Raw genomic sequence first — 7,657 nt, forward strand, 5'->3', positions numbered from 1 at the left:
CTTCCGCCACTATATGTGTCTTTGCTGTTGAACACAGCAAAAAAAAAAAACTTTTTTGGGGAAAAAATACAGAATCAATAGTGAATTATCATGTTCTAGCTCTCATAACTCGGCCCGCTCAACAATGGAGAGAGACAAGGTCATGAGAGAATAAATAGCAGGCAGACTAGCTAATGATCTATCATTCTGGACAAGCGGCTGCACCCGAGAGCTGGCTGGCTGACAAGATCATTAATAAAAGCTGCTGGGAGAGTGATCGATCGGCTTGATGGATGATCAGAGCCACAAATACTATAAAACACCTGGATGTCAAGCCTCGTCTCTTTGAAGAGAGGGAGGGAGGGAGGGAGGGAGGGAGGGAGAGAGGGTTGGGAGACAGCCTTAAAAAAAAATCCAGACCCCAACAGGGAGTCGTCAGAGGGGATCAAACCCTGATGCCCAACCTCTGTTCTGTGCTGGAAAATGAATTCAGCGCTGATGTTATGCATGCCTCAGTGCATAGCTGTGCTGTATATCTCTGTGTTTGATGCAGTCAGTGTGTGTTGTAGTCCACAGAAGCTCAGTGTGAGAGCATCAGTGTGATTTGAGGTAGATCAGGGAGTCAGCAGGTGTCGTGCTGTACAGGCTGCTGCAGCAGTCCACTGTGGTGTAATGGGAGGTATTTATTATTGACATGCTCCCCTCACACCATTACTGAGCTCTGTGGTGGTAATCTGTGTCTGTACTACGTATCTCCCTCCTTCTCCTCTCCTCTTTCTCACCGCTCTATCTGTAGTATCTGCCAGTGTGTTACAGTGTCATCAACACACACACACACGCCTTACTCAGCAGTTCATCTCGATTCCTAATCTTTTCAGCGAGAGAGAGAGAGAATGAGTTCAGAAGGGGTGTAGTCTCCTTGCATGGCTGCGTGTATCAATATCTGTACATTGATCTGGCCTTGCCTCTCCTCCTCCATTCGTCCAGATATAGATTGGTTTTCCCAGCAGGTATCTGTGCCTAGAATCTGACTGATGGGTGGAGTGCGTAAGGGAGGGAGTATTGAACCAGGGTGTCCCACATGCCACTAGAGTGTGTTAGACCGCTGAGCAAAAACCACTGAGAGGAGGAAAGGGGGGCCGAGGTTATACTTCGAACAAGTCTAACACACTGGGAAGAGGAGTGACACTCTTATCAGTTTATGAATCAATATAAAGATAAAGGTGTGTCGGGCTTAAACAATAATTTTCAATCAATCAAACTGTTGATTTCTTTTAGATTTATCGATGAATTGTTTAGTCTATAAAATTAAATAATAAATAGTAATCACAACTAGAAAATTCCTAAAGCAATTTTGATTGTGCCTTGCTCTGGCCCGGACACTGGCCCATACATTACTGACACTGCCGAGTAGTTTACAGTACAATGAGGGGAGACACCCGTGTTTAATTCGGCGTCCGCGTGATCCACTAACAACCACGTATTTTAATGACAAATCGTGTTTTTCCATCTATTGCCACGGTCTTCTCCCACTGAAATAGTGAGCCTGGTAACGAGTTGATGACAAAGTCGGCCAAAAAGTTGGTATTTATGTATTATATTGATGCCGAGTTAACAAGAAGACTGTTGAGATATGATGAGTTTTTTCTTGTGTTTCTACAGTTATGTGCTTTTATGTAAGCGCAAATAATTGTTAATATATGGTATTTCTTAAATGGAGTTTGGCATAATATTGTCCTGGGATAATGCAGGAAGGGTCATGGTTTAATTAAAATTGCTAAAGTAACTAAATAAGTAATAACCACAATGGTGGGAATAATAAGTATGTAGTTATAATAATAATAATAATAACAACAATAATAAGTAATGCTATCAATAATATGAATAACAATATTTATATTAATAAATAATACATAATTAAGAAAGAAAACTATTCTTACTGTGCAGTCATAGGCAGTTACAACAGTCTGAGTGTCTTCTTCCTCACAAAATAAATTTAACTTGATGTTTTATTACATTACTGAATCTGTATTACTTGTGTAATGTGTAACAAGTTGAAATAGATGCTAATTAAGAATTTCAGTGTCTTTTGTGACGTTTAATTAGCACAGTAATCTTTTGTCCTCTCTAGCTAGCGAGTGCTAGCACATTCATACCTTGTTCTGTCTAGCTAGCTGGCACTAGAACATTAGTAGCTTATCCTATCTAGCAAACAAAGCATATTAATTAATTAGCTAGCCTTCTTCTACCTTCTAATTCTCTTTAGGTAGCTAGCTAGAGCTAGCACACATAAACACATTAACCAAAGCTAGCGCTTAGCTATGTGCTAATCGCTAGCTAAACGCTAATCACTAGCTGTGCGCTAATCGCTAGCTAACCGCTAACCGCTAGCTAACCGCTAATCGCTAGCAAAGTGCTAGCTTTGGTTAATGTGTTTAATTGTATTATTCTCCTGAAGGAGTGCTAATATAAATTAAGGAACAGCTCATAGTAGGGTAAAATATTTGAGGTGTATTGAACTTATTTTGTGTTAATATTAAAATCATTCAGCTTTAAATTGTTTGCTTGTTAGCCACCTGCTAATTATCTTTAGCTAGCCAGCTAGCTTATTAATGCCATGTAATCCTCCCTATAGCATATTGATAACCTGTCATCCTCCTTAGCTAGCGCTAGCATACTGATATCATGTCATTCTCTTTAGCTAGCTAGATAGAGCTAGCACACATAAACACATAAACCAAAGGTAGCGCTTAGCTACATGCTAATCGCTAGCTACATGCTAATCGCTAGCTAACCGCTAATCGCTAGCTAAGCGCTAATCGCTAGCTAAGTGCTAGCTTTGGTTAATGTGTTTAATTGTATTATTCTCCTGAAGGAGTGCTAATATAAATTAAGGAACAGCTCATAGTAGGGTAAAATATTTAAGGTGTATTGTTCTTATTTTGTGTTAATATTAAAATCATTCAGCTTTAAATTGTTTGCTTGTTAGCCACCTGCTAATTATCTTTAGCTAGCCAGCTAGCTTATTAATGCCTTGTCATTCTCTGTAGCTAGCTGTGTGTGTGTGTGTGTGTGTGTGTGTGAGCAGGCTTTGGTTGTCATGGCAATCAGGGGAGCCCACAGCAGCTGCGCACGCTCTCTCTGTCTTTAACTCCTCAGAGAGACAGAAAACATTTAAAATGAATCCCCTCAAAAGCATGGCAAGGAACGACCGAAATGAAAACCGAAAACACCGTGAGCGTCGTCATCTTGTTGACTATAGCACTGCCGAGTTTCAGTGGTTAAAGTTAAAAAATGTGACCTGGGGAGATTGAGAGAGAAGAGGTTCAACGAGCATTTTTCAAGATTCCTCCTCTCCATTTTAATATGGGAGTAGATGGGGCCGTGAGAGGGAGTTGCTGGCGCATCAGTGCGTCTCCCGCCAAAACTATTTGTCTGACAGCTTCAGCAGTAGTATCACTGCGACCCCAACGAATTTACCTACGTTTCTATCTATAAGTTATTTCGGTAGAGTGAAATTTGTGGCCATGACAGCAGTTTACAAATTTATTTTTCCACAAATTTTTCTCTCTCCCCACACTCTAGCGATGATGTCACGCACTCTGGCAGTTTTTTTCAGTTGGAGGTTCTCGCAATACACACCCATTCATTTTTTGGACCGGTTTTTGGCGATTTATCGGCAAACCGTTTGGCGAAATTCTTAGAAAAGTCATAGCACTAATGTCCTCATCGAGCCGCACGTTTTGATACCTTTTTGTGTATGTGCGACAAAAGCTGCGGGAGAAGAAGCGCCCAAAAAGCGTACGGAAGAATAATAATAAGTTTAATAATAAGCACGAGGAAGAGTAGTATTGTGCTTGCTTATGCAAGGCACAATAATTCCCAGAGTCCAAGCTGACTAACATTGCTTGTTTGTCCCCAAGCCTGCCCCACATCCAAGGATTTTTTTATTTACAATTTTATAAAACACAGAAAAGCAACAAATCTTAACATTTGAGAGGATGATATTGTTTGAAATGTTTTCTTGATCTTGGTCCTTGATCTTAACGTAGCCTGTTATGTTATGTTATGTTTATATATTGCATTTCTTTACACATAAGCTGCTGTAACTGCTCAGTGACTTAACAAACACCAATTAGTCGGCAAAGTAGTCACAAATCCCAGTCACAAAAAAGACACTTTTTCATATTTTAACACCTTAAAATGGTTAAAAACAATTAATTTGTGGAATAGAAAGTCATTTGAAGGTCTCTCAGGACCTGAAGTATGCATTTAATAGTATAAATATACTATATATAAGTATTAGATCAACTGTACACACTGTTTATTGTTAATACATGAAAGCATAACTTATTGGATGAACTCTAAAAAGGAGCGTAATCTGAGTTTTGGTTGGGTGTGTGTATGTATGAGGGGAAAGGAGATCTTTTATGTGTGAATGCATTTTGTCTGTATGTGTCTGTGCCATTGCCATCAGTGCCTGACCATAAATCAGAGGCCCTCAGGCCGTGGGATTGCCCAGCTCGTGGCTCCATGTGTAATTACAAAGCTGACATTTAAACAGCAGCAGCCATATTTCACTCTCACTAGCGCTGTACGCAGAGTGGTCTACGGATGGAGTAAAAGTTTTCAACTAAAAAAAAAGACAGGAAAAAATCAATAAGAGATAGAATGCATTCTAATGCCTTGTTAATGGACCCGCATATTAATTATTCAACAGTGGCCATTTTGTCTGCTCATTAAAGTGGCAGCTGAGAGGAGAAATGTGCATCATTACTCTGCCCTGCTCTGCTCGGGCAGCGTTATTACCAAGTTCTCCGTTTGTGCTGCGTGTCTCTCATAACACTGATTTGGATCTGCTGGTCCTGGGATTGACACACACCCGTGCTATATCTGTTCTTTTTATCTCTCTATGAGAGACGTTATCTCCATCACATATAATGATTTTCTTCTTTTTTTTTAAAGGTCAAAGGCATCCTGTAATGTCATCTGTAATCTAATCAATGTCATTAATGCACCTCAAGTCGTCAAGTCATGTCTTTAAATTAGTTATTTGTGTGAGATTTGGTTAAAAGGACAATTTATTCCTGTCTACTCATTGTGGTTGCGACAACCTTGCTCACACCAGACATCATTGCAACTCTGACTTTTTGTCAAATAGAAGCAACTTCTCTCTTCGGTTGCTTTCTCAACCACATCTCTGTGACATGCATATATTATACTGCCATGTTCTCTTTTATATTTCACATCTGAAAAGTGCATCTTCACACATGTGTACCATTTTGGGAAATGCTGGAAATCATTTCACACACTGAAGTAGAGGCAGGATGAGCCAAAGTGAGAATATAAAGACTGTCACTTCATCACCAAATAACACCAGCTCTGTGCCATGTCTCTCAGAAAATGATGTTTATATACAAATTCTTCTATGGAGCAGGGTTGCATTATGTATGCGGGCCCGTTTATGTGAATATACTGCAGAAATTTTAATGTTGATAACTAGTTGATATAGTAGACAATCAATATAGACCTTAAATAAAGCAAAGAAAGATTTGTTTCTATTCTAAATTGTATGGTTTAAAAAAATATCACTTAATAATCATTATATTGAATGTCCTGATCTGTTTTATTCAATGAAGTGACAATTATTGATTCAGAACTGCAAACTAGATGAATTATCTCTGCCTTGATATGTCACTTTTAAAGGAAACCGTAGTAAAATTACAACTAAATTTAACTGTTTTAAACTATATTTTTGCAGCGATTATGTATTATTAAGATATTAAAAGAGGCTTTAAGGCCAGTAATGTTGAGGATGAGTTTAAAGGCTATTATTGGCAGGGTGGGCTTGTACTTAGAAAATGTATCTGAGGTGGGAGCTGTGAGACAGGGGGAAAAATTAAAATTCCTCTTTGGCCTGCTGTCAACCTGCGTCTGCTGACTGCTCAGAGGAGCTGCTGCGTGACGGGATTCCTAATGACACTGCAGCAGCCATTGCCACAAATTGCTTTGACTTGATTTATTTCTCCTTTTACAACCCCCCCTCCACCACCACCACCACCACCACCACCACCCACTGCTGCTCCTCCTTTTTTCCTCCCAACATCGCCAGTCAAGCATTCAGCTCCTCTCTCTGTCTCTCTCTCCCCCTCTGTCTTCATGGACAGAGGGGGAGAGAGATACTGTGGGTTACATGGGATACCATCTCCTCGTCTGCACCATGCCAGTGGCAGGGAACATCTGTCTCTAGGTCCCCCTGCCACACAGTGTTAGAGTCAGGGTAGGTCGCTCACTCGACTGGCCAGTCTGGAAAGGCCTGTGGGCAGAGCAGGGCAGGACCGGCTTGGATATGAGGGCGTCCAGGCGGAAACTTGTCCCCAGGTCCATCCTGCTTTGCCTGCCTCGTGCCATTTGTGTTTGTGTGTGTGGGTGTGTGTGGAGATTTTGCAAGCATAGACAGTGATTTTGTAGGTCAGAGGGCACCAAGGCATCAAAAACAACTAAAGGCTGATTCTATGTGTCCTTTTGCTCTGTGTGTCTTTTGCCCAGCATCTCTGATGCTCAGGTCTTTCTGTTTGACTTTGTGAAATTCATGTGTGCCGTGTACAAACCTGCATGTGTGTTTCTCATTCTTGCAGTAGTGCATAACTAGCAGTGATGCATCCCTGTGCTCAGCGACTGTTTGGCCAGTTTTAATCTCCTTACATTTAGACTGTTTAAATTGTCTCAGTTCAGTTAAGTTCCTATTTACCTAACCAAAGTGGAATGCTATCAGAGGCAGCAGGCAGTAGTCTGCCAGTCACACAGCAGATAGCTCCTTCATGCAGCGACAGCCCAGATAAGGGGGAATGGGAGGAAAGTACTGTTTAATCAAACAGTGGAGGGAATAGGGGAAGAGCGCAGGGAGCCTTGACTGGGTTGTACCAGCTATTCATAAATCCATCACATTGTGTCCTTAACTTCTTAGTAACTACTAGCTAGCTTCACACTAGTGATTTACTAAATTGCCTTACACCTTCAAAACTTAAGGAAGGGTTTAGCTGTTAATCGCTTGGTAGGAAACATCTGTAGCAGGAAGTCACAACAGCAGGAAGCCACTGCAGCATCACAATCTGCAACGTAACTGCTAAATATCTAGTTTTAGAGTGACCCAAAAGATATATTATACTTTACTGCCTATTCTTTGTAAATGTGGCTGAGGCTATTTCGCCATCTAGTCATTTGACGTTTCGCAGTTGGTGTCATGCCATTGGTCCGATGCCCCATAATTCCGAATCGCCAACAGTCTTAAAAATGTCTCATTGGACCAATAGCCCGTTATTCCGAAAACAAATGCCCATTGTTCCGAAGGCCAGTTGTTGCAAAAATTCACACTCTGGTATAACCAACTTATGTAACTTAACTGATATAACAAAAGTACTTTACCCAACCAAATTGCCATTGTTTTACATGTTTATTATTGTCCTTTTCAGCACTTCCAAATACAGATGTTAAGGGTAGAGATAGTGTATATTTTGGGGAAAACGGGCCTTCGGAGCAGTGGGCTTTTAGTTCAGGGGGACATTTTTTTGGACTATTGGGGTTTCGGGATACTCGTAACAGTCCACTTGCAATTTGAGTTTATTTGTGTGAAATGTAAAGGGTTTTAAACAGTATTTTGATTAAATGTCAGGTCGGA

Source organism: Dicentrarchus labrax, unplaced genomic scaffold (assembly GCF_905237075.1).
Source record: "Dicentrarchus labrax unplaced genomic scaffold, dlabrax2021, whole genome shotgun sequence".
Classification (NCBI taxonomy): domain Eukaryota; kingdom Metazoa; phylum Chordata; class Actinopteri; family Moronidae; genus Dicentrarchus; species Dicentrarchus labrax.